The sequence below is a fragment of the Macaca mulatta genome, chromosome 8 (genome assembly GCF_049350105.2).
Source record: "Macaca mulatta isolate MMU2019108-1 chromosome 8, T2T-MMU8v2.0, whole genome shotgun sequence".
Classification (NCBI taxonomy): domain Eukaryota; kingdom Metazoa; phylum Chordata; class Mammalia; order Primates; family Cercopithecidae; genus Macaca; species Macaca mulatta.
In genome coordinates, this window is record NC_133413.1 from 144,042,936 (window position 1) to 144,069,869 (window position 26,934).

Sequence of the window (26,934 nt, forward strand, 5' to 3'; positions counted from 1 at the left end):
TGTATACAGATGTTTTTAAAACTATAAAAGAGTATCATGAACAGGCATACACCAATAATTTTGAAACCTATATTAAACACATTAATTTTGGAAAAAAATGTGAAAAGCCAATACTGACACAAGAAACAAAAAACTTAAATTCATAAACCTATGAAATACATTGAAATTAAATATACAACATCCTCTCTCTCCCCTCTAAAAACAAAAAGTGGGCATCTTAATAACTTCAACCTTGAACTGTTGCTACCAGAAACTGAGTCAGCTGGCACCTTGACCTTGGACTTTCCAGGCTCCAGAACTAAGAAAAAACAAATTTGTTTTTAAGCCACCCAGTCCATAGTGTGTTGTTAAGGCAGCCTGAGCAGACTAAGACACCATGGAAGGCCCCATAGTCACAGGTTCTGATGAGGCATTAGGACATGTACATCTTCAGGTGGCCTTTATTCAACCTCCCATGGGGCATTGCTTGGGCAGGTAGCCTGGCCCAGAGAAGCTTCTCCCAGCATTAAAGTGGGAGGTCTCAGGCTGATCCGCACTAATGGGGATCTCACTTCACCACATCTTGCTTCTATCCCTGGCCTCCATGTCTCTGGAAAGAGTCTCAGAGACAAAGAAGTCCTTGTTCATTCTTCTGCTCACTGAGGTGGAAACCCACATGCCTGGGAGATGCTTGGTTTGTGCGGGGCAGAGAGCCACACGGTCTTCATCCCTGTGTCCTCTCCAACCCCAGGATCAAAACTGTGCCTGGCACATACCAGGTTCTCAGACTCCCACCAGGTTGGAGTCAGGCACAGGCTATGAGGTGAATCCTCTGAGGGCTCCAGTGTAAAATTTGGGGGCCGGGTACTCTCATACTTCACCCCCACCCAGCTCTTGCCATCTTTCCATCGTTCACTTATTCATATATTTATCTGATGGATATCATTGGGTGCCTACTCTGTACTAAGCACTCTTCTAGGGGCTACAGATACATCAGTGAACCAACCAGGTGAATAATAAATGTCTGTGCCATAAGCACACATATCAGTGACAGCCCCCACTTTGAAGTTCTTAGCTCCTCTCATCACCAAGAAATGGAGACTGATGAAAAAGGCACCAAAAAAAAAAAAAAAAAAAAAAAAGAAAGAAAAAGAAAAGAAAGAAAGAAAACATAAAAAGAAAAAAGCCAAACAGTTCTTTGTTTCCCAAGGTCTCCTTGCAACTCGGGCCACCAATCCTCTTCCACGCAGACCCAGCTTCCTGCACCCTCAACGCTTCCTGCGGAGAGCTCATTCTAACCCACAAACCTGACCCTGCCGGATCCTTGCTTCAAAGGCTCCCCATCATGGGCAGCACAGAGTCTGCAGTCCTGGGCAAAGTCAAGGTCGCCATGGCTAAACCTCTGCTTCCCTCCTGAGGCCCCCACTTCTGACTCATTTATCTGCATCCCCATGGCACCTCATATTTTATCTCTGCTATGGCACCTCTCCTTCAGCAACACCGGGACTCTGAACTACTGATACAGAAAGAGCGCTCCAGGACTGTCCTCAGCATCTGTGCTCACATCCTCTGGCAGGTTTCTCCTACCAAGCTGCTGGGCTGTGGAAGGTTCACCTGACCCCCGAGTTAGGGTCCTGGTTTGCTGCATCATGGGCTTCATCAGGGGCTGAGTTTGCTGGTGAATAGTCCTTGATGCCATGGGGTCTGGAGTCAGCAAGACCTAATATGTAGACCAGATTCCATTCCTGACTGGCTCAGATGGACAAACCACTTCAACTTCTTCACCTAGGAAAAGGGAATGATGATCCCCCATCTCTAATGAACCTTAGGGACACTGGATCCAGCCACGTTTTCTATTTTTGAGCAAATGAGGTCAATTTCCTCATCTTTGCAATGGGAAGCATGAAAGAGCTCTTGGGATGAATGGAGCTAATATGAACACAATGCGGGACACATGGAAGGTGCTCCATAGATGAAAGTTATGATTGCATAATTATGTTTGTTGATCTCAGGGATGTTCTGTATTTTGCCATTCATCTGAGACTCTACAAGCAAAGTGTTCAACGGCCACAGCAGAAACTACTCTGGTTGTGCCTGAAATAACAAGACAATCTCCCTGTGTCTGAGTTAGCACTGGTTATATGCATATTTGTCTTTTTATATTTCTGCAAACTCTGAGTGAAGAGATGGATTTCTTTCTCAGATAGCATCTAAACAACCACCTGGTAGCCAGAATTTGCCCAATTTGAGCTCATCAAACATATTCATTCTCAGGATCCTTTTCCATTTGAATTCAACTGTCATTCACAGACACCCTCCGGTGCTCCGGGCTGTTTGGTAGACTTTGCATGCCACGTGGATTTCACACTGGTGACCGCCGGCAGGTCAGGTGTTAGTCTCATCATCTGACAGGGGAGGAAATGGAGCCATGGACAGATGCTCATTCCACCAGACCTGGTCTTCCAGAGATGAGTGAGGGCAGAGATGGGGCCCGAGGAGACTGCAGACAGGCATCACTGGGTAAAATCCTTTGCTGCTCTTTGTCTGATGTCAGAAACACAGGGAAGCCTGGATCAGGGGCCAACAAGAGCATATTTTCCGGGTAGGAGAGTGATTTTGGTCTCCTCACTTTTACAACTGCATAAAATGCATCTGTTTCCTCTCCTTGGTGATCGTGGTTTTCATTTCTTTTTTGAAAATGCTTCTGGAGCAATAGCTATTTGATAAGATTCATTGCTGAAATGAAAACTCCAAGGAGGTGAAATTAGAAAATATCTTCTGGGCTAGAGTGGAGTTTCTTGCAATAGAGCTGGCCTGCTGGGGTTTAGTGGATGAGGAAGGGACACAGTGGAGACCCCCAGCTCCATTCACAGCTGGCATTGGCACAGAGTCCTTGGCCTCCCTGCCACACACACACACACACAATCTTACAAAAGTTGCATTTTCATCTCTCCTATTCTCAGGCTTTTGTTTTGAGAGATGATGGGAGGCCATAGTTGTACACAGATAGCAACTGTCTTGAAACAAAGACACTGTATAATCCTGAGCAGAGAAATGGTGGCTGACCTTTAGAAGAAGGAAGAGGCATGAGCAGAGCGAAGCCTCTAGAAGTGGGTGGGTGGACAGATCAATAGAAATTGAAGGGCATAGGCTGTCAAGCTGGACTTGCAGGTTTGGGTCCTGCTGCTCACCTCCCTAGAGGTATGACCTTGGGAAAGGTACTTACCTTTCTGTGTCTCAGTGAACTCATCTGTGAAATGGGGTTAACGATAATAGCATCTGACTCATCACATTACGGAGGACTGAATATGAGAAAGTTTAGAAAAAGGAACCTGTTTAAAGCAATGCCTGACATATAGCAAGTGTCAAGAAAATGTGAACTCTTATTACAAGTGAATTAACGTATCTAAGTAAAGCTGACAAGAGCAAAGAACACTGAGGCCTAGAAGGGTTTGTCGTTTGTGTAGTCTCAAGATGACTCTTGAAAGAATATCTATGGTGCATCTCCACTTCTGGACAGTCAGAGGGAGGATGTAGGAGGGGTATATTATTCTATTTCCATAATGCTGTAAAGAACTGTCAACGGCTGGATAATTTACAAAGAAAAGAGAGGTTTAATTGACTCACAGTTCAGCATGGCTGGGGAGGCCTCAGGAAACTTACAATCATGGTGGAAGGGGAAGAGAAAGCAAGGCACTTTCTTCATAAGGCGGCATAAAGGAGAAATGCCAAGCAAAGCGGGGAAGAACCCCTTATAAAAACATCAGATCTCATGATAACTCACTCACTATCATGAGAAGAGCATGGGGGAAACCGCCCCCATGATTCTATTACCTCCACCTGGTCTTTCCCTTAACACAAGGGAATTATGGGAATTATGGAGGTTATAGGGATTATAATTCAAGATGAGATTTTGGGTGGGGACACAACTAAACCATATCAAGGTGGGACGTGGAGTCTGCCTCCAGGGACCTTGCCTACATGAGAGGAAAGGTCAAGTGTAGCCCAGGTGGAGAGGATAAGGTGTCGAAGTTTTTTAGCATACTCTAGACTGGTATAAAATGGGGCCCAAATCCTGGCATTCATAACAGTATGTTATTTAGAGTGGGAAGGGGCCTTTGCCAGCCTTTAATCCAGCTTCTTCTTGTTTTCTATTTTAGAGCTGAGGAGATAGACTCAGAGGTGCTAAGAGACTTGTGCAGAGACACAAAGCTTGTGGATGGTCACAGGCAGCATGCAGGCCCTGGGTATCTCCTCTCCCAGAGCACACGATTCTTGAGCTGAACCTCAGATTTTCCCTCCTCCATTACCAACCCCATGGGCTTTAGGGCACCTGCACCACAGGTGCAGAGGCAGTTCCCACAAGGCCAAAGGACCATATGCCTAATGAAGACATGGTGCTTGAAAAGTCAGTGATCTTTCCCTCCTCAACTAATTATGAATATCAGAAAAACTTAAGTACAGTCCTGGCTAGAAACCATAAATAAACCCATTTTCCTGATGCTCCTTCCCTCTGGGTTATTTTATTATTGAGATGCATTTGGTTACTGAGCAAGAAACAGACAAACAGAAAGACTTTCTTCTCTTCCATGAAGGCCCTCCCTGCTTTAATTCTCAAATTTGGTAGTGAATTCTCAGTGGGTGGGTTCTGAGAGCGGGTGTTGCCGTGGTCAGGTAGGAGGGAGACACATGGTTTGGAGTGTGTGTGTTGGGGGTGATCCTGCGTGGCCAGGTGAGGAGGACAAGTCTCTGCTCCGCGTTGCAGGGCGGATCCTTAGGCTGAGATGACCCTCCTGGTCCCCAGGTTGAACCTCAGATTCCTCCTTCACCACCAGCCCCACAGGCTTTGGGGCCCTGGCACCACAGTGTGCAGAGGTCTTGAGGCCTGAGGCCTTGAGGCCTGAGGACCACATTCCTAAATTAAGGCTCAAGCTGCGTGGGAAGGACTAGGGCTGCCTGGAAGGACAGCTCTGCATTTCTGAACAGCTCTTCTGCAGCTGCAATCCCCTGCAAGGCTGCCCTCTGATCAGCCACCTCATGTGGCAAGGGCGTGGGACAGGTGGGCCCTCTACACCCTCTCATCAGCCCCTGTCCCTCTCTGTCTTCATTCTGACCTTCTTGGTTATTCTGACCTTCTTGGTTATCTGACCTTCTTGGTTATTTGATTTCTGTTTTCTCTCCCTCTCCTTTTCATGCTTATTTTTGCCCTTAATATGGGATGCTGCTGGGTTCGCGTTTCTTTATGCAATGTGCCATCTGTAGGAGAGAAATTGATTTTTTAAAATAAACGGGCTTTGTGTAAAATGTAAAAGTCGGTGGCTTTAGGTCACTGAGATGTTGCATTATTTGTTACACAGCACAACCTCTTTTATTCAGACTGATACAAAATACTATGATGTTTGTGTGGACACCAGACTCTTATTTTATGTGTCTGGTTCTTGACCCTATATCTGTCATCTTTTTGATTTCCCTCTGCTCTACCTTCTAGAGATCATTGCCTGTTCATGGTCTGGAGGCCCTCAACACAAATTTTCCTCCTTTCTGCAGCATTTCAGGGAAAGCAGGCTGCAGGATGAGAGTGTGTTTTGCTTCCTTTCCATCCCAAGATCTCATTGCAAAAAATGTCTACTCTGTCACTGTGACTGTGACTGTCATTCTCTGCCTCACCTTTGATGATGGTTGCCACTGGTGTGGATGTTTCCGGGAGGCTTCTGCTCCCCTCGTGCTAGTAGCATCTTACCTCAAACATGCACTTACCTGAGGACAACCCTGCTCCCATTTGGCCTGGATTTAGGGTCCCTTCCTCCTCCATGGTCCCTTTAGGTCGTGTTGTGCATCAGTACGACCTGCACATGAACTCCAGAGGAAAGGCCTGCCCAGGATGTTGCTGCTGTTCTGGTACAGAAACAATTGGATGCCCTTAAACGCACATGCCTTCCCATGTAATGTCTTGGCAACACGGAAATGAGTGCTCAGAATTGCCGCTGGCAGGGGTGCTGCTGGGTTCGCGTTTCTTTATGCAATGTGCCATCTGTAGGAGAGAAATTGATTTTTTTAAAATAAACGGGCTTTGTGTAAAATGTATACATATGTATGGTGCCATTATTAGGCTTTGCAAATGCCTTTCTCCCACTGAAGAATTGCCAGCGCGCAGGGCTCCTCCACTGCGGATACGCAGGCACTCACGACCAGGGTTTGCATGAGGAAGGAGGCAGGAAGTTTGTGACCCCTTTCACAACCTTCTGAACCCATTAGCCTCAGAGAAGGGAGGACGCTGGGTGGCCATCTTACCTGAGAGGCATTTAATGAGGCTTTTCCAGGCAGGGAAAGAGCAGTGAATGCCGTTCTGCTCTTGGACAAAGGCAGACATAACCTGGAACATCGATATTGATATGGGCACTGGGCCGGGTGCAGTGGCTCATGCCTGTAATCCCAGCAGCTTGGGAGGCTGAGGTGGGAGGATCACTTGATGTCAGGGGTTCGAGACTAGCCTGACCAACATGGTGAAACCTCATCTCTATTAAAAATACAAAAATTAGCCGGGCGTGGTGTCACATGCCTGTAATCCCAGCTACTTGGGAGGCTGAGGCAGGAGAATCGCTTGAAACTGGGAGGCAGAGGTTGCAGTGAGCCAAGATCATGCCACTGCACTCCAGCCTGGGTAACAGATATCTATGTATCTATAGATACAGATATAGATATAGATATGGGCACTTGGGGCATCTAGGATCAAAACAGAACTGATACCTTAACATATTGGGGTCTTCGTTGACCATAACCACAATATGGGTTATTAGCATGATGCGGCCACTTACAAAAGTGGAGTAGCAGAATTCTAAGATGACCCCTGTGATGGTGACTTTCATGTATCCACTCAGCTAGGCTATATAGTACCCAGTCATTTAATTGAAACCTAATCCAGGTGCACTGGGCAGATATTTTGCAGATGCGGTTGACTTTAAGGAATACAGATCACCCTTGATAATGAGGGTGGGCCTCATCCAATTCCTTGAAGGCTGTAAAAGCAAACACTGAGGTTTCCCGGAAAGAAAGAAATTCTGCCTCAAGACTTCAGCATCAACTCCTGCCTGAGTTCCTAGCCTGCTACCAAGCCCTGCAGACTTCAGATTTGCCAGACCCATAGTCATGTGAGCCAATTCCTTAAAATAAATCTCTCAACATCTATATATCTATACATAGAAAAATAGAGTATATGTCTTAATAGATACATCTAAATCTATGTCTCTCTATATAATCCACACTCATTACTTCAAATCACTTTCCCTGAATATTTGTTTCCAGCCCAGACATCTATCTGATGCTCTCAATCAGGGGTCAGCACGCAGTGACCCTCTAGCCAAATCCAGCCTGTCACCACCTTGGTAAATCAGTTTGGCTGGAACACAGCCACATCCAATGGCTTATGCATCCTCTGTGACTGCGTTCTAGCTGCAACAGTGGAGGTGAGTAGTTGTAGCAAGGATCGTACAACCCACAAAACCAAAAACGTCCTCTCCTTGGCCATTTTCACAGTTTGCTGACCTCTATTCTAGACCCAAATATCCATCTTCTCTGAGTAATTTACATGGCCTTCCCATAAGACCACAAACCTGTATAAGACCAACTAGCTTCTTTCTCTTTCTCTGTGTCAGGGACAGCATCTCCCTCCACCACTTGTCCAGACCTGAAGCCCTAGAGTTGTCTTTGACTTTCTCTGCATCTCCCCACAACCCAACACCCAATACTACATACAGTCCAACAAGGACTGAGTAGCCAGTCCTTGGATATCTTCCCCAGCACCCTGCACTCTCCCTAGGTCCTGTTGAACTGCCTGTGACAGCCTTCACAATATCTTCTGGCTCCTTCCCCAGCCTGGTCCCCTCTTGTACTGCCATCAGAGGCTGTTCCTGGAAACAAAACAAAACAACCAAGAGCATCTTCTTGTCTCATTACAAAAGACTTCGATAAGACACGGTTTAGAAGTCTAGCTTCTCATTGTCCTCTCCGAGGCCATCCCTTCCTGGTCCCTCCTTCCTGCTAGAGATCCTCCCCAACCCTGTCCAGCACAGCCCTGTGTTCTAGCTTTGGCCATTCTCTCTCCGTTTCCAGGATCTGCCATGTTCCTGCTGAACTCCGAGATTTGCACATCCTGCTTCCTCCCTGTGTTCTGCTCTCAGCTCTCGCTTTGTGGGTAGACTCCAAGGGAACCTCCGTCTCTCTGGGGGCATTGATTTCTTTTTCTGGGGAACTTCCCATGTTCCTCTAGGTTTGGTTCCTGTCTTGGGCTTTTCTTGTCAAAGATTTTACACCCCATGTTGTAACTTCCAATTCTCTGCCTGCGTCCTCCAGTAGTGCATCATCTCCACCAGGGCGGGGTTCATCTGTTTGCTTGCTGTGGTATCTACAGTCATTTTTTGAGTAAATGAAAGGGTGAGTGGATAGAGATTGGTCCTGCCCAGCTTCTGAGAGGCAGAGGGAAGGACCGTTTCCATATCACCAAAGCACAGAGGAGCTCAGGTGTTCTCCACGGGAGGAGGTGACAGGACAATAGTGAAGTAGACAGACATGTGGCGTCTGTGCCTGGGGAGAGGCCCAGTAAGATGGGGGAACTCCCTCTTCCTCCTCCCACTCTGGAATCTTCAGGAGCAGAGGCTCCTGTTTCTGATCAGATTGATAATCTCTTTGGTCTCCTCCCCTCCTCTTCCCTCCCCTTCATCTTCTTCCTCACTTCTCATTTCCCTCTTTCTCTCCACTCCATCTCTCCCTTCTCCCTGTCCTCCTCTGATTTTCCCATTTCCCATTCGTTTCTCACCTCTCTTCTTATTTCTTGCCTTCTTCCCCTCTTCCTTTCCCTCTTCTATTCTCTCTTTCCTCTTCTACTTCTCCCACAGGTGGCCAGTGCTGAAACATGTCATCCCACTACTATGTAACCTTTAGCAGTTTCGTCTGCTTTAAACAATTTTAATCCAAGTTAATAACCTTGTGTCACATTTATGTTAAGCCCTCGCATATGGCAGGCGTGTGCTGAGCCATTGACATGCTGACATGTGTTGCCTAATGACATTCACAGTATTCTTTTGAAGTGGATATTATTATTTACAGATGAGCAAATTGCATCACCTGTGATTCAGTAGGTGCAAGACTCTGTGGAGAATGAAAATAAATGATTTAATACATGGTCTACGGCTTTTGTAGCACTCCATTGGTGTCTAAGATAGAGTCTAAGAAGGGGTGCATGCCTTAAGCATGTATCCTGCTGTGCCCTCCCCACCTTTTCTGCTGTTTGCTTTTTTCCTCACTTACATCATGGATCTTGCAGCTTTGACTGCTAGATTCTCATGAGAAAGCTCTAGCCCCAACTTCTGCACTAGATACTTTTGGGAATGCATTTTTATTTATTTATTTATTTATTTATTTATTTTTTTTTTTTAATGAGATAGGGCCTCACTCTGTTGATCAGGCTAAAGTGCAGTGGTGCGATCTTGGCTCACTGCAACCTCCGCCCTGAGCTCAAGCGATCCCCTCTCCTCAGCGTCCTAAGTAGCTGGGACCACAGATGTACGTCCCCACGCCCAGCTAAGATTTTGTAGTTTTGGTAGACACAGGGTTTCATCATGTTGCCCAGGCTGCTCTCGAACTCCTGAGCTCAAGCGATCTGCCTACCTCGGCATCCCAAAATGTTGGGATTACAGGCGTGAGCCACCGCACCCAGCTGGGAATGCATATTCTCTCTAGTTTTGTGGAGTTTCTGTAAGACATCCCCATTCCTTTTTAGAATGGGGGGTATGACAGAATCAATAAATGAGTAAAACAGTCATCTAAGCACCCAGAGTGCAAGGCATGATGCTGACACTCTGGGCTGGGCTGGAGAGAAGTCCATGCCTGCCGCTTGCCGAAGTGTAAGCTGGTGGTCATTTCCCAGCTCCAAGCCCCATTTCTACAAGTTGCACGGCATTGCTTCTCAGCAGATTGGTCAGAGGATTAAAGACCTGGTCAAGTGCCTGGTGCTATCTGGCATTTGGTTGGTTTTCAGTTAACATTAGTGCCTCTTATTAATTATTCTGTTATCGGTTTTCCTTGAGTCTTCTGTTGGCCAATTCCAGCTAATCAAAGGCACTGCTAAAGTTTAAGTTAATGAAATCATGATCATATTGTAGCTTTTTACCCACTTGCCAACAAACACCTTATTGAGGACAAGCTGACTCTGGGCCATGCTGAGGTAAAAAGCAGCCTTGGGTTTACCCAGTGGATTCCCTCATGACATCAGACAGATAGACTAAAGGAGCAATTACCACTGGACACCTCCGCACTGTGCTGAGGATGGCTTTCAAAAAGCCGACAGCTGCTGCACTCCCATTAGTTAATGTCACCGTTCCTGCATTTATTCTGAATGATAATTGCAGTACGTACCAATGTGTATTTTTAACTGCTTCTCTTAAAAAAAAAATGGAAAGAATGTCGTTCTCTTTCTACAGAGGCTCAGCTGCAGCATTGTTGCCCCAATAAAGGAAAATAAAAGAAAAAAAAATAACATGGAACAATCCTGCCGTGGCCAGTGGCCAAGTGAAACCTCAGGCTCTCAGCCTGAAGGGAAAATAATGTAGCCAGGTGTTTGGAACCAGTCTTAGCAGTGTGTGGTGTGTATGTGTAGGGCATAGTGTTTGTGAGGCCATACACATTCCAAGAATAATTGCTCTGGGTTGTTTACAGTGAATAGTGGTCTTCACACATATCCTTTTGGACCCCTGTTTTGTTTTTTTGTTTTTTTTGTTTTTTAAAAATTTTTGTAAAGAATGAGGGAGGCTGAGCACGGTGGCTCATGCCTGTAATCCCAGCATTTTAGAAGGCCGAGGCAGGCAGATCACCTGAGGTCAGGAGTTCGAGACCAGCCTGGCCAACGTGGTGAAACCCCATCACCACTAAAAGCACAAAACTTAGCTGGGTGTGGTGGTGGGTGCCTGTAATCCCAGCTACTCAGGAGGCTGAGGCAGGAGACTTGCTTAAACCTAGGAGGCAGAGGTTGCAGTGAGCAGAGATCATGCAACTGCACTCCATCCTGGGCAACAGAGTGAGACTCCATTTCAAAACAAAACAAAAAAAAGGAGTGAGTGAATTACAAGCTATAAGGAAACGGCCATGAAACAGGCAGCTAAAGTTTTGGTGATCTGTTTATTTTTATTTTTATATTACCTGAAAATTTGTATTTTGTAACATTTTTAGATTTATAGCAAAGTTGCAAACATACCCTTTACCTAGCTTACCCTAATGCTAACATTTTACATAACCATGGTGCAACTATAACAACTAAGAAATTAATACTGGTCTAGTACCCTGAGCTAACAGACTTCATTTTGTTGGTGCCTATTATTTCACTGATGTCCTCTTCCTCAACGGGATCCAATTCAATCCAGAATTGCACATTGCATTTAGTTGTCATACCTATGCAGTCTCTTCTGATCCAAGGGCTTCTTAATCTTTTTCTTTGATTCTCTAAAGAGTTTCAAAGACTATTAGTCAAGTGGTTTGTAGAATGTCCCCCTGTTTGAACTGGTCTGATTAGATTGGGGTTATAGATTTTTTAGAAAAATATCATGGAGGTGAAGTGTTTTTCCGGTTGCATGTAAATGGGTATGTGATAGCAAGCAAGATAACTTATCACTGGTGATGTTAACCTTAACCAATGTAGTGTCCACTTGGTTTCTATATTTTCATTTCTGTATCTCATTCTTTGGAAGCAAGTTACTAAGTCTAGCCCAGAATCAAAAGGAAAGGAATTGAGCTCTGTCTTGTGGATATGTATGTGATACATTATTTGGAATTCTTCTGAAAGGAAGATTTGGGGAGCCTGGCCTTAAAGATGGATCTGTCAGTATGCGATTTTGGGCCCATAACTCAACCTCTCTTAGTGTAAGATTTTTCTTCTAAAAAAAGAGAAGTTTCACAAAGATGCATTCCATGGTGTGGCCAGCTTGAATGCCCAGTGCTTAACCTGTTGTTAGGGTGACAGATTCTGAAATTAGAAAGATGAAGCTTTAGATTTCAGGTCCACCACTTGCACACATGCCTTTAGATAAGTTTCTTAAACTCTGTAACATTCAGGTGCCTTGTCTATAAAATGGAATGAAACTGATAGGGAGATATCACCCATGAGGCACTTAGCACAGAACTTTGTGTGTAGGGACACACAAGTTCCAGCTGCTATTTTGACCAAATAGCAGCTCGGTTGTACACTAGTCTAAGGCAGTGTTTAATGGTATCCAATGACTGTATAGAATTAGTTCTCTTCTTATGATATTGAAAAGTATTTTAGGACTTTTTCCAGCCTTGCAGAAACATGGTATCTATAGTAGCAGCATGACAACACCAACCTTAGCTTAACCTCTGACTTTTATACAATTACAGTTTTGGCAAAGTCAACAGAGCCCATCTTGAATGTCAGATGGAACACATGGCTTTGGGTCAGCCCAACCACTGAGCCACAGAACATTTTCGTCAGTGCCTCAGTTTCTTCATCTGCCAAATAAGCGTGACTATTGTAGCTCCTAGCACAGTGACCACCACCTGGTGAAGATTAATTCCTGAGCTCAATAGCTGGCCCACCCATCGTAAACTGCTTATTGCAGAAGACTAGGTGGGCACACAGCCATTAACTCTCAGAAGGCTGTGTTGTGCTGAGCCACTGTTAGCCTCAGTGGGAAAAGCAGCAAGTTCAAGGAGCTGAAGAAAGGACCCAGAGCCAGCAAATGAGACAAGGGGTTTCATTAGAGGCTTATGTATGGGAGAGGGAGTCCAGTGGTGGTGGACTGGGCAGGAGAACTGCCTTATGTACAGAAAAGATCCAGTGGCAGTGACTGGGAAAAGATAACCTCACGGCCCAGTGGTGGTGAGTTGAGCAGGAAAACCACAACCACCCACAAATATTATGCAGTTTATATATGATTTTCACTTAACATTTGCTATGGTTTGGGTCTGTGTCCCCACCCAAATCTCATTTTGATTTGTACTCCCATAATTCCTGCTTGTTGTGAGAGGGACCTAGTGGGAGATAATTGAATTCTGGGGGCAGTTTCTCCTATACTGTTCTCATGGTAGGGAATGAGTCTCACGAGATCTGATGGTCTGACAAGGGGAAACCCATTTCGCTTAGCTCTTATTCTCTCTCTTGCCACCACCATATAAGAAGTGCCTTCCGCCTTCCTCCATGATTGTGAGGCCTCTCTAGCCATGTGAAACTGTAAGTCCATTAAACCTCTTTCTTTTGTAAATTGCCCAGTCTTGGGTATGTCTTTATCAGCAATGTGAAAACAGACTAATATCCTCCCCATAATGACCTCTGCTTGGCAACCTTCATTTAACCCCAAACTCAGGGCCTTAATCTCCTGTATGGAACTATGTTCCATGAGCTGGGGCAGTGTGGGGGCTCAGATATTTACCATAGATTAGGAACAAATGAATCTCCAGGTTAGTCACTTCCGGATTCCCTAGCTTGGAGCACCCATGCAAGTGCATCTGCCATGCAGGATCATTGTAAGGGTATGCTTAAATGATTGCTATCAGATACATTTACCCTGCAAGTGCAAAGTCTCATGACACCCAAAGTGGATGAGATTATGGTAGTGGTTTTATTACAGACAAAATGGTTGATTTGCATAACAGAAACAGACAATGAGGGACTTCAAAGGTGATTATCATTTCCCTGTGAAAAAATAAAGGTACGAAGGTGACTAATGTTAGGTAATTAATGGAAAAAAAGGAAATCATCTAATGAGAATGGTTAAGAGCCTCTATTTCACAAGTTATTCAGTAACAATCACCTAATAACAAGAAGTGAAGCAACACAGGGAACACTCATGATAAATTGTTTGGTGTAAATAATAATAAGAACATGACATATATATTAGTTCATACTTGCACTGCCATAAAGAAATACCTGAGTAATTTACAAAGAAAAGAGCTTTAATTGACTGACGGTTCTGCTAACTATACAGGAAGCATGACTGGGGAGGCCTCAGGAAACTAACAATCATGGCAGAAGGTGAAGGGGACGCAAGTGCATCTTCCATGGCCAAAGCAGGAGGAAGAGAGGGGCTGGGAGGCGCTACACACCTGTAAACAACCAGATCTTCTAATAACTCACTGGTTGTCATGAGAACACCACCAAAGGGGAAATCTGCCCCCAAGACCCAATCACTTCCCAACGGGCCCCTCCTCCAACATTGAGGATTACAATTTTATTTATTGTTTGTTTATTTATTTATTTGAGACAGAGTCTTGCTCTGTTGCCCAGGCTGGAGTGCAGTGGTGCAATCTCAGCTCACTGTAGCCCCTGTCTTCTGGGTTCAAGTGATTCTCCTGCCTCAGTCTCATGAGTAGCTGGGATTAGGCACGCACCACCATGCCCAGCTAATTTTTGTATTTTTAGTGGAGAAAGGATTTCACCATGTTGTCCAGGCTAGTCTCAACCTCCTGACCTCAAGTGGTCTGCCTGCCTCAGCCTCCCAAAGTGCTGGGATACAGGCATGAGCCACCATGCCCCACTGAGGATTACAAGTTGACATGAGATTTGGGTGGAGACACAGATCCAAATCACATATCAACCTGCATACCTGTAGGGAGACCCCCTGAAACTATTGCTGCAGAATAAAATAAAAGGGGAGATGTAGGGAGACACCTGAAACTATTGCTATGGAATAAAAGATGAAATGCTCCTGATTATTGTAAATACAAAATTGCATGCAGGATTGTGTAAAGACAATGCTGGTTGGACTGCCAGAATGAGCCAACAGCATGTGATGTGCTTCCCCCTTCAGAGAACCTGTGAACGGATATGCAGTCAGGGAGGTTTCACATCACCAAAATTCCTATCCCAGAAAAGCAAATGTTCATAGCTCTGGGAATGGAATGTGACCCTCGTGGAGAGCCTATAAATGGACGCATTGGGGGACACCTGTCCATATGGATAAGATAGGGCTATAAATGCCCTCATCTAGCCATGGTTCTTCTAGGCCTCTTTAGGGTAAAGGCATACTCCCTTCTGACAATTTCTAGTCTAACCCATTGTCTAGCTTCACGTCCTGTTTCTACAGATTGTTTCTAACCAGCTTTTGCTGCAACTGTTACTGCTGATTAACATCTTGCTAATCATAGACTATGGAAAGACTGCATTTCTGTTTTAAGGCTCTGTTAGAAATTACTGATGCACCCACTATATTGTAAATTCTTACCTCTGTATACTGTACTTCTGCATACAGATGTTATGTTAAAGAATTACTTCATCCCCATGTGACCATCTCACCTCATAATCAAATGACCCAAAATCCCTTACTAACCTACCTCCACCCTCACTAAACTTAATAATTGCTGCTATATCCAGTGCATTGTTGGCACCATGGGACCAGAAGGTGGTGACACCCCTGGACCCAGCTTTCACTATCTTGTGTATGTCTATTATTTCTTGACCTGCCGATCCGCCTGGGAACAAAGAGAGAACCCCGTTGCATTGTGGGCTGCTGGCCAGATCCCACAATACATACCATGCTTGGGACTGTGAAAATACATGAGTATGTAGACAGATTCTACAACGGAATGTGTAGAAGTGAAAGTATCCTTCTGTTAAGACAAATAAAACGTAATTTGGTAAAAGTTAAACAAACCTTTTATTTTAAGTTTCCAAACAAATCTTCCAAGTTAAGAAAAACAGAAATAAATGCAATCCACATTTCTCACTGTTTTGGAATAAATAGATGGATATTCGTTCTGTACACCTGCTCCACATAAATATTTTCCCAATTTCCCTCTTCCCATATATGCCCCTCAAAGCTCCTCCATAAAATTAATACAGTCGACAGAATTGTTTGTGAAAGACAAAGAGAAACAATTTCAGGACTCTGTACAAGGAGGGAAAGATAAAGCTTTTTTTTCGTTTTTCTCTTTTCATTCTTCAGTAGCTTGTTAGAGTCTCAGAACCTGTGTTATTGAAACCCCAGGGTGACGAGCATTAAGGTGAATCTATTGCCAAGCCTGAGTCCTTTAATGAGTGCATTGATCAGAGAAGAGAGGCAAGAAAGCAGAGTCCGGTGACACCTGAATGAATATAAATTTAGCCCCAATTGAAGTTCCTCCACAGTCGGCCTGCTCCATGCTGACAGTGTTATCGAGAGGAGAGAAAAGCAATTTTGGTCTTCAGTCTTGATTCTCTTCATGCTGTTGGCAGTTTTTAAGAAGAACAAGTTATGACTATTTTACTTCTAAAAAGCAGTGGGAACTTGTCAAAGATTTCCTCCCTGGAAGTGACAATTGAGAATGTGTCTACTTGGTGCTGCTCTTGAATCTGAAATCAATCCGATAGACTGGAGAAAGAAGTACTTTCCAACTGGTCGAATTGTCAGGAAATTGGTCAGGCTGCCTCAGCAGGAAGTGAGCACCCCGTCATGGGAAGAGTGCAAACAGGAGCAGGCTGGCCAGTTGGCAGGACGTTTCCGAGGGGTTCACACATGTAAAGGAGGCCTGCAGGGAGGTGGAGGGCTTGATACTGAGTCATCTTAAAGATGATGCCAATGTTAGCCTTCTATCATTCTAGACAACCAGCCAGCAAAATGATAGGGATCACAGGTTTTTGGAATTAGACAGATGGATTTTTAGATTGTGGCTTCTCTCTTGTGTGACATTGGGCAACTTACTGTCCCAGTCTTTACATAAAGACTCTGTCTCTCTGTAAGTCAAATGGGGATGGAACTATTACCTAACTCATAGGTCTGGAGACTTTAAATTAGGTAATGCCTGACTATAGACTGCTCATCTCAGTACTTGGCGTATAACCTGTTCTCAGTGAATGTTCTTATGATTAGGATTGCCCAGTGATTTGCCTTCAGATTCAACTTTGTATATTGAGCGCTTTTTGGATGCTTGACATTTTTGCCCCTGTTATCTTACGTAAAATCCTCAACCACCTTGAGAGGTATGGCTGTTTAACTTCACTTTCCAGAAGAAGACACGGAGGTTCAGGGAGGCTCAGTGACACATTCAAGGCCACACCGCTCCCTCAAGTAACTGGTTCTTGTTTCCTGAGTTATCATACCTAAGGTGCCCAGCACTAGGTCTAGCACCTAGCAGGAGCTGGAAAAACTGAGGGTCTCCGAGGACTCAACTCCACTCTGTTCGCACAACTCTGCCCTGAGATGCTATCTCTTGCTCATCTGCTTCCTGCATGTTCGAGCCCCTGACTCTCCTCTCTTCTCTCCCCTTCCCCTGCCTTCAGACTTTGGCACATCAGTGCCTTTTGATTTCTGTAGCCTCTTCAGAAGCATTTTTGACACAAACAATAGTCCTGGCTTCTGCTTTTCCGAGAGGCATCAGCACAATCCGAGCAGACACTGGTGACTCATTTTGATCATCGCCTTTAAGCAATTCACTCTGTGAGCCCGGACTTGACAGGCCTCACTGTGCCGTGAAATCTAATACTATTTTTATGCCTTTTAATCTATCTTTTAACAGCCTCCTTGTTTAGAACTCTGCGCCCTGGATTCACGGAAAGCACGTTTCTGGCAGTGGTGAGGACAAACTTGGCCTGTCTTAATCAAAGGCTCGGGGAGACCCAGTCTGGGGTCCTTACCCAATCTTCAACTCTCCTAATGCCTTCCCCCACTGCTTCCTTTTATAATGGCCTCAGCAGGAACCTTCCCGGCTACTTGACAGAGGCGCTGGCTGGCTTCTTCCATCTTAATAACTGCCGAGCTCTCCAAAGGAGGAGGTTGTCAAAATGTGTCTAAAGTGCCAGAGTTGTTCCATTGAGTCACTGTCATTGGAAAGTCATTATGGAAATACATTTTCTGGGTGAATGTCAGGGAAGGGGCTAGTCACTTCCTTCTGAAAGCCTTCCTAGAAAGCCCCAGGCCAAGTGATAGGCTTCTCTCCCGAGTTCTTTAAGAACTGAGTGCGTATCTTTGTGCTTATATTTTATTTAATGTGACAAGCATTCATGAGGGATTTACATGAAGCATTCTATCATATTTGTTTAAGTGTCTTTCTTCTGGACTATACCGTAAGTTTCTTTGTCTTATTAGGAATTTAGGGTGGGGACGCAGCATACTGATCCCAAAAGTCACTTCTGCTCTCTGGAGATCCAGACCAAGAGAAGTGCACATACAAGAATGAAAGCCAAGGCTGGGCATGGTGGCTCACGCCTGGAATCCCAGCACTTTGGGAGGCCGAGGCGGGTTGATCACAGGGTCAGGAGTACGAGACCAGCCTGACCAACATAGTAAAATCCTGTCTCTACTAAAAATACAAAACATTAGCCGGGCGTGGTGGCGAGCGCCTGTAATCCCAGCTATTCGGATGGCTGAGGCAGGAGAATCGCCTGAACCTGGGAGGTGGACGTTGCAGTGAGCCAAGATTGTGCCACTGCACTCATCCCAGGTGACAGTGAGAGACTCTGTCTCAAAAAAAAAAAAAAAAAGAAAAAAGAAAGTCATACAGGAAGCAAACACTTTTCATTTATAGAATCACTGGGAAAATGATGTGTATTGTTTACTGCTGAGATTTCTGGGAAAATGGAGCTGGAGAGTGGAATGGAGGCTTGGGTCCTATGGGGATTCTTCGACTTCCCCTGGTACCTAACCCTGGAGCCCATGTGCTCTTGGTCAGGTCCCAAGAGGGATCTCAAGACCCTCAACACCACCATTGAAGTGGATGAAGGTCAAACAGAACCCCATGGGGCAAGCACGGGACCAGGAAATGAAAGAGAAGGAGAGGCTCCAGGCCTGGACTTAAGGCTTTCAGTTGGCATGTTTTTCTGAAAGCACTTAAAAGCTACCAACTGTTTAAATCATGGTCAGCTTTCACTTCCAGCCATAATGAAGTAACAGGGACTGAAATTATCCTCCCACTTTAGACAACTAATCATGTGGACAAAATATTTGAAATAACAGTATTCATACACTAGAAAACAGGCAGTGCAGGACAGTAATCCTTGAGAAAAAAGAACAAATGGGGCAAGTTCTAGGAATACTTCTCTCTTTTGCCTGGAGAGAGTTTCCAGGCTGCAGTGCAAGAAGCAGCAGCTTAGACTGAGTCCAGTGGTCTCCCTAAGTTTAGGAGGCAGGACTGAGAATTTAGGGAGGCCAATGTGGCTGGGATTCTTTCAGCATTGTTCCTGAGAGGAGCGAGCTTCTCAGAAAAAGAGCTTTGGAGTTTTGTGGAAGAGTCGTTTTTGAGTCTTTAGCTGAGTACTAATCAGCACATGCACTAAAGAAAACTGCCTGAGGCCAGGAAGGAAAAACAAAACAAAACAAAACAAAAAACAAACAAAGAAACAAAACACCTGGAAGGAGTAGACAGAAAAATTTCTAGAGCCATACAGGACTGGGAATAATTCATATTCCTGACAGCCATTATAAGATACCTCATATGACAAAGGGCATCAGGTTAAGTATTCAAAAGCGGATTGTTTTATTTATGGGACAGATCTGTTTGTGTCTGCCTAGCAAAGCATAGACATAGGCCTTGAGAAGATCAGTTTTTTCCCAACTACCTTAATTGTACCCAAGAACAAATCTGAAGAATACTTACAGGAATACAGAAAAAATGTAATGCCCCAAAATTAAAAGCCACCAATATCTAGCATCCTACCAAAGAGCACTAGATACTCAAAGAAGAAAAATATAACCCATAATAAAGATTTAAAAATCAATCCATAGAAACGGACATTAGTTAAATGACACAGATAATCTAATTAGTACATATGGAAATTAAAACAGCTATTATAAATACATTCTTTATATTTAAGAAGATAGAAGAAAACATGAGCATGTTAAATGGACGTGTAAAAGATATGACAAAGATCCAAATCAGGCTTCTAGAGATAAAAAAGGCCTGAGATGTAAAATGCATGAGATGCCACTAATAGCTAATTAGAGGCTACAGAGGAAAAGATTAGTGAACTTGAAAAAAAAAGTAGTAGAAAACATTTAAAATAAAACAGAAAAAATACTGAAAATAAAGTGAACATTGATGTGCATTATCCCATTAGTGTGCCATGGGGTAATTTCACAAGGTCTAAGATATGTGTAATTGGAGTCCCAGAGAAAAAGGGGAAGAGAAGGATATTCAAAGAAGTCTGTTCAAAATTTTTCCGAAGTTGATAAAAACTACAAACCCCTAAATCCAAGAAGCCCAGAGAACTCTCCAAGCTGAAGAAACTTGAAGAAAATGACACCAGTGCACATTGTAATCAATTTTCTTAAAACGGATATAAACAGAATATCATAAAAGTATCCAGGAAAAGTAAATGCATTATGTACAGGGAAACAACAATGAGAATGATGACAAACTTTTTGTTGGCAGCAACACACACCAGAAGACAATGGGGCAACCTCTTTAAAATACTTAACAAAAAGACAAAATACTTAGAATTCTATACTCAGCAAAAGTGTCTTTCAAAAATGAAGGTCAAATGCAGACAAATAAGAGGAAACTCGTGTTTAGATATACATTTTAGAAGGGTCACTCTGTTCACAGGATGAAGAATACATAGGTAGGAAAGACTCGAGGGAAGAGAATATTTTAATGCTCTCAATATGAGATAATGAGAGCCTAAGTTAAGACAGTTATTGTAGGAATAAAGAAAGAGATGAGTTGAGAGATATAGACTGTTGTTTGCCTGAGAAATATTACTCTTCCTTCAAAGCACATTTTGAATAGCAGAAATTGTGACTTCTTCGTCTCTGATTCCTCAGGACACAGAGTCAGCACACTGGTGGCTCTTAGAAAATATCATTTCAATTCTAGTCGCCTTTCTTTGTGCTGACTCTTGTCTATACCACTCAGGTTATTTTATTTTTATTTTAATTTTTTTTTGAGATGGAGTTTTGCTCTTGTTGTCCAGGCTGGAGTGCAAGGGCACGATCTCGACTCACTGCAACCTCCGCCTCCCGGGTTCAAGCAATTCTCCTGCCTCAGCCTTCCTGAGTAGCTGGGATTATAGGCATACATCACCATGCCCGGCTAATTTTGTATTTTTAGTAGAGATGGGGTTTCTACATGTTGCTCGGGCTGGTCTCGAACTCCTCTCCTCAGGTGATCCACTCTCCTCGGCCTCCCAAAGTGCTGGGATTACAGGTATGAGCCACCGTGCCCAGCCTGTACCACTCAGTTTAACTAGATACTTGCTTCTTCTTGCAATCGTGTTGGCCATATATTTATAAATAACAATACTACAACCGAAATTATTAATCTTGAAATGCAAGTTTGTTTTGAAATCTTGCTCTGTAGTAAATGCCGTGAGATATACTTGCCAATCTTTTCTTCTAGTTTTCTGTGTTTTCCTCTACAAAGCAACCTGAATTTATTTTAAAATGCTAATTAAATTGGACACTAGAATAGGATAAAAAATAAGCAAGATTCAAAGATCTAAATTAATTTTCAGTTTGTAGTAGATATTTCAAAAGGAAGTAAGTCCATGCTTTTTCGATAATAAAAATTCCTACCATTTATGTAGTAAACATAACACTACTGAATTAAAATTATTATAGTAGTAATTAGATTATTCTTTCTGGACTAAGGATGACTACTAATGCATTAATATAGTTGTTCAACAAAGAGAATGAGAGTATTACCAATAATTATCTACTTATCCTTGAAGGTTCTGCTCAAATGCCCCCACAGCTTTCCCTGATTCCTCTAGGTAGAGAGGACTGCCTATTATTCTTGCTTCTATTATATTGTGTACATATTTTTATGTTTTTCCTCAGCTTGAACTCTCTTCTCCAATCCCTTAGTGAGCTACTACTCATTTTATTTTTAGTTTAGAAGTTCCTTTTTCCAAAAAGCCTTCCCTGAATTCTCATGCCTGTGATGTCCCTTCTTTGTCTCCCATTGACCTAGATACTTTTCCTGGCACAGACATTACTTAGCTTTGTAATTCCCTCTCTACGTGCCTGACCCTTCTCTCCACACTGCAAATACGATGAAGGAAGAGACCATATTTCTCATGGTCACATGGATCTCAATGCCCATTAGAATTCTTGGCACTTAGTAGGTTCATTTTTGAATGAATACTGGTGTCTAAATTATCCTAGATCCTCAATTTGTAATGTGCACAGTACTTGGCACATGATAGTTACTCAATAAATAAGTGTTGGTTAGACTGATTTAAAGCAAAGTCCTTGCTTATACAATCTGGTGAAAGACATAGATACTTAAACAGACCACAATACAACTAAGAATGTGCCAAACACCAAAAGAATAATTCATTATAATTGGAAGCTTTGGAAGTATAATACAAGATTGATGTTCTTAACGAATGGACATGATGGTTAAAGAGGGAACTCTTGGCAGACAAAACATCATAGCACAGCAGTATAACTTGCAGTGCAATGTATGTGAGGACTGGTGAGCAGTTCTGTGTGATCACAGCATAGACTGCTCCAATGCCTGAGGCTGGGGTTGGATGAGGAAGCTGTGGGAGCTGGAGCTGGGGCTGGGTTAGATCCAATTTTACCACTTTCTTTTGCAAAAGAGTTATCTGGGTGCACAAGTAATAAAACCTTGGAAAGAAATATATATTTAGTGTCAACTTTTGTGGGAGCCTTTGTATGTATTATTTTACTTCATACAACAATCTTATGAGAGATTATACATTTTGTAGAAGGGGAAATTGAGGCTCAGAAAGTTAAAAGAAGCTGCCCAAGTTGACACAGGTAAGTGGTATTAAGTAGAGCCGGGATTTTAGACAGGACTATCTGGTTAAACCAGTAACAATGTTTATAGAATTATGACTATATAAATATAGGTCCCTGCTAAGCTAAGTAGTGCACAGTTAGATCAACTTTTTCCTTCAAATTTTTGTTTTACTTGGAGTTAATAATTGCCTCGATTTTCTATTGTTTATTTTCTACTTGCCTATTATTATCTTTTTTAGTGTTTCCACCTTCCGTCATATGCCTGTAAATAGCTCTTCAAATATTTAACCACAGTTATGAGCTTTCAGTTGTATTTATTTATTTCTTTATTTTGACACGGAGTCTTGCTCTATTGCCCAGGCTGGAGTGCAGTGGCATGATATCAGCTCACTGCAACCTCCACCTCCCGGGTTCAAGTGATTCTCCTGCCTCAGTCTCCTGAGTAGCTGGGATTACAGGCACTTGCCACCACGCCTGGCTAATTTTTGTATTTTTAGTAGAGATGCGGTTTCGCCAGGTTGACCAGGCTTATCTCCAACTCCTGACCTCAGGTGATCAACCCACCTAGGCCTCTCAAGGTGCTGGGATTACAGGCATGAGTCACTATGCCTGGCTTGATTTTATTTTTACGGTATTTAAAACCTGCCTCCTGCATCATGTTTTTCTTTCAGTCTGCATAGATCACTTTTTCAACTTGATACACAATGGCCATTCTTTTGCTAATGTTGCTCTCCTCAGTTGAATCCTCTGTCTCTTCGATCCTGGGTCTCTCTTTTCTATTACCTTCATCTCAGTAAGTGCCTCCTTCAGTACTTCCTAAGAAAGGAAATGTAGAAGGCCATTTTACATTTATTGTTATTATTATTATCGTTATCATTATTATAGTGTTGGCAAGTCTGAAACTGCTCTCACTTCCTTGGAGTTGATTGATAATATATTTCCAGGTTGGTAAATCATACCACGGATTGGCTCACCCGACAGCCATTTCATCCTGCCTTTTCTGTGCTTTCCTATAATTTAGAGTCTGAAAAGTTAAAAATGTATTTCACAGGCTTCTGGTCATGATGCAGTGGCTGGGACTAGATTATCGCTCCTGCCGTAAACAAATACAAAACTGGATAAAAATGTGGGATAACTATTTTCAGGCAGTGGGCAGTAGGTAATGCAAATCTGCAATTCTTGAGTGAAGGGAAACTTCTGAGATGAATCTTGTGAGTATCCAGCTCTGTGCTTAGAACAATTTCCTGGTTGCAGCACAATAAGCTGGAGTCCAAACAGAGAGCATGGCCTCAGTGAGCTGACCAAACAGAGATCACAGTTAAGAGTTATGGGCTTGAGACAGATGGAATCCTCAAGGTAGGCCTTGAGTAGAGGAATCTCTGTGGAAAGGGGATTCCATGAATTGATGGAGAATCCCTGAGAGTCTGTGGCTGAATTTTAGTTGTACATGTACAGGACAAACCATCCAGCCTTACCATATAGCACATACTATGCTGTTAAGAGTAGAACACAGATAACAGAAGTCAAGAAGTTCTTGGAAGGAGAAGTGCAAGGGAAGTTGGAGTTCTTGCCCTGTCAGAGTGGAGACATCTCCTTAATCCATCATTAACACCCTAGCATCTAGCTGAGACTCCAGAAAGCTTGTGTCTTAACAATAGGGATCATAGCATGGAACTGGCCTAACCAAGGTCACAGAAAAGATCTCTAGAAAATAATGAGTTTAGTGTTTGGTCCCTTCAGGTTAGAGAGGTTTGGAAAATACCTTCAGCTTTTCACAGACTTGAATGAAGGAAGTGTTAAACCAAGCATCTAAAAGTTCCGGTGATTAACCAGTAATTGAATGACTTGTTAATTTGATAGGACAATACTGAAGCCAGAGTCTCTTCAATGTCTTTTCTACAATATTCAGCATTCAACGCAAATTTCAGTAGATAGACAAAGAAATAGAAACATATGATTCATAGTAAAAAACAAGAAAAAATCAAAACAAAATAAAACAGTCAACAGGAACCAAATCTAAAATAATGCACATGTTGTACTAAGAAAAGACTTGAAAAATACTCTTGTAAAGATGTTTAAATAAAAAAATTTGATTTCTATTAGTGAGCAAATAAAAAAATCAATAGAAAAATGTAGACTATAAAATTAAATAGTGTCTGATTGCAGTGGTTCATGCCTATAATCCCAGCACTTTGGGAGGCTGAGGCAGGTGGATCACAAGGTCAGGAGATCAAGACCATCCTAGCCAACATAGTGAAACCCCATCTCTACTAAAAATACAAAAATTAGCTGGGTGTGGTGGCGGGTGACTGTAATCCCAGCTACTTAGGAGGCTGAGGCGGGAGAATTGCTTGAACCTGGGAGGCAGAGGTTGTAGTGAGCTGAGATTGCGCCATTGTACTCCAGCCTAGGCGATAAGAGCAAAACTCCATCTAAAAAAAAAAAAAAAGAAAGAAAAAAATAGAAATTCTATAACTGAAACAAATGAACAGAAATAAAAAGTTTACTGAACAGGTCTAATAGAATATTGGAAATGGCAGAAGAAAAAGTCAGTGAACTTGATCATAGATAATAAAAATTGCTCAATTAGAAGGAAAGGATAAAAGATTGAATAATGTTTAAAAGAACCCCAGTGCTCTGTGTGAAAATAGCAAGTAGTCTAAACATCAGCACTAAGAGAGAAGCTGGTGAACAAAATGCAAAGAAAATATTTGGCCTGACACAGTGGCTCACACCTGTAATCCCAGAACTTTGGGAGGCTGAGGTGAGTGGATCATTTGAGTGGTCAGGAGTTCAAGACCAGCCTGACCAACTTGGTGAAACCCCATCTCTACTAAAAATACAAAAAACTTAGCCAGGCGCGGTGGTACAGGTCTATAGTCCCAGCTACTAGAGAGTCTGAGGCAGGAGAATTGCTTGAACTTGGGAGGCAGAGGTTGCAGTGAGCTGAGATTGTACCACTGCATTCCAACCTGGGTGACAGAGTTAGATTCTGTCTCAAAAAAAAAAAAAAAAAAAAAAAAAATTAAAGAAACAAAGAAACCATAGTCTCTAATTCCCCAAATTTGATGATTTATAGGTCCAAGCAGTTAAACAAACATCAAAACCTGATAAATACAAGGAGTTTCATCTGGTAGTATGATAATCAAACGATTGAGAAACAGAGATAAGGAAAACATCATGAAAGAAGCCAGAGCAAACAGACACGTTATATGTAGGGGACAAGCATAAGAATTATTGCTGACTTGTTGTCAGAAACAATGGAGGCCAGAAGATAATGGAATAACATCTTTGAAGTGCTGAATGAGAAAGCAATAACCAAACCAAACTGTCAATACAGAATTCTGTATCCAACAAAAATATCCTTTGAACAAGGGTGCAATAAAGGCATTTTCAGTTAAATTAAAATTTAGTGATTTTACCTCCATCAGACTTGTAGTACAAGAAATGCTAAAGCAAGTCCTTCAGGTCAAAGAGATGTAATATTCTATAGATGTTCAAATCTACAAAAGAAAATAAAAAGCACCAGAGATAGTAAATAAGTAGATAAATATAAAAGACTGTTTTCTCGTTTCTCGTAACTCACATAAAACACAACTGACTATTTAAAGCACAAACGAAAACACCAAAAAGTGGGGTATTACAATTATATCCTGAATTTAGTCATGAAGTAATAAGAAGACAAATTCTGATGTTCATCCTAAAAGACAAATGACGTGGAATTTTCAGAAAGACCAATATCTTGAAAATGCAGAAAGGTAAGAGAACCATTTTTCGTTAAAGGAGAATAAAGTGACATGAGAATCAAATGCAACTCATAACCCCTAATTGGATCATGGCTCAAACACACAGGTACATACATGTGTACATGTGCATGTGCACCCAGAAGAAACAAGACTTAATTGGATGATTAATGGAATTTGATTTGAATATGGACAACATGTCAGATAATATTATTGTTCAAATAATTATCCAATGTGATCATTGTACTGTGGTTATGTAGGAAAATGTTTAGTTGTTAAGATCATATTGCTGTGTAATTAGTGGTCAAAATGCCATGACTGGTGATTACAACTTGCCTTCAAATGGTTTAGGGGGAAAAAAAGGTAAAATATCAGAAAATGCTGTCACAGCTATAGAAGCTCACTGCTCCAATTTCCCTTTAAGAAAGCACTTACCAGTCAGTTGCAGAGTGTAGTCAGCTGGAAGTTTCTAGTCATTAGGTCCTTCAGGATCCAATTGTGCTTTGGAGCTGAGGCCACAGTCTTCCCCAGCA

The 26,934-nt window shown here is 42.7% G+C and overlaps 1 long non-coding RNA gene across 1 annotated transcript; it reads right to left on the reverse strand.

Annotated features, from left to right (window-relative positions):
* Positions 1-5,735: 5,735 nt before the first annotated feature.
* Positions 5,736-26,934, reverse strand: LOC114680349 (uncharacterized). The gene is made up of 3 exons (XR_003732554.2): positions 26,837-26,934; positions 26,081-26,161; positions 5,736-6,010 (listed from the first exon to the last, which is right to left on the reverse strand). It is a non-coding gene; the product is annotated as an uncharacterized LOC114680349 (long non-coding RNA).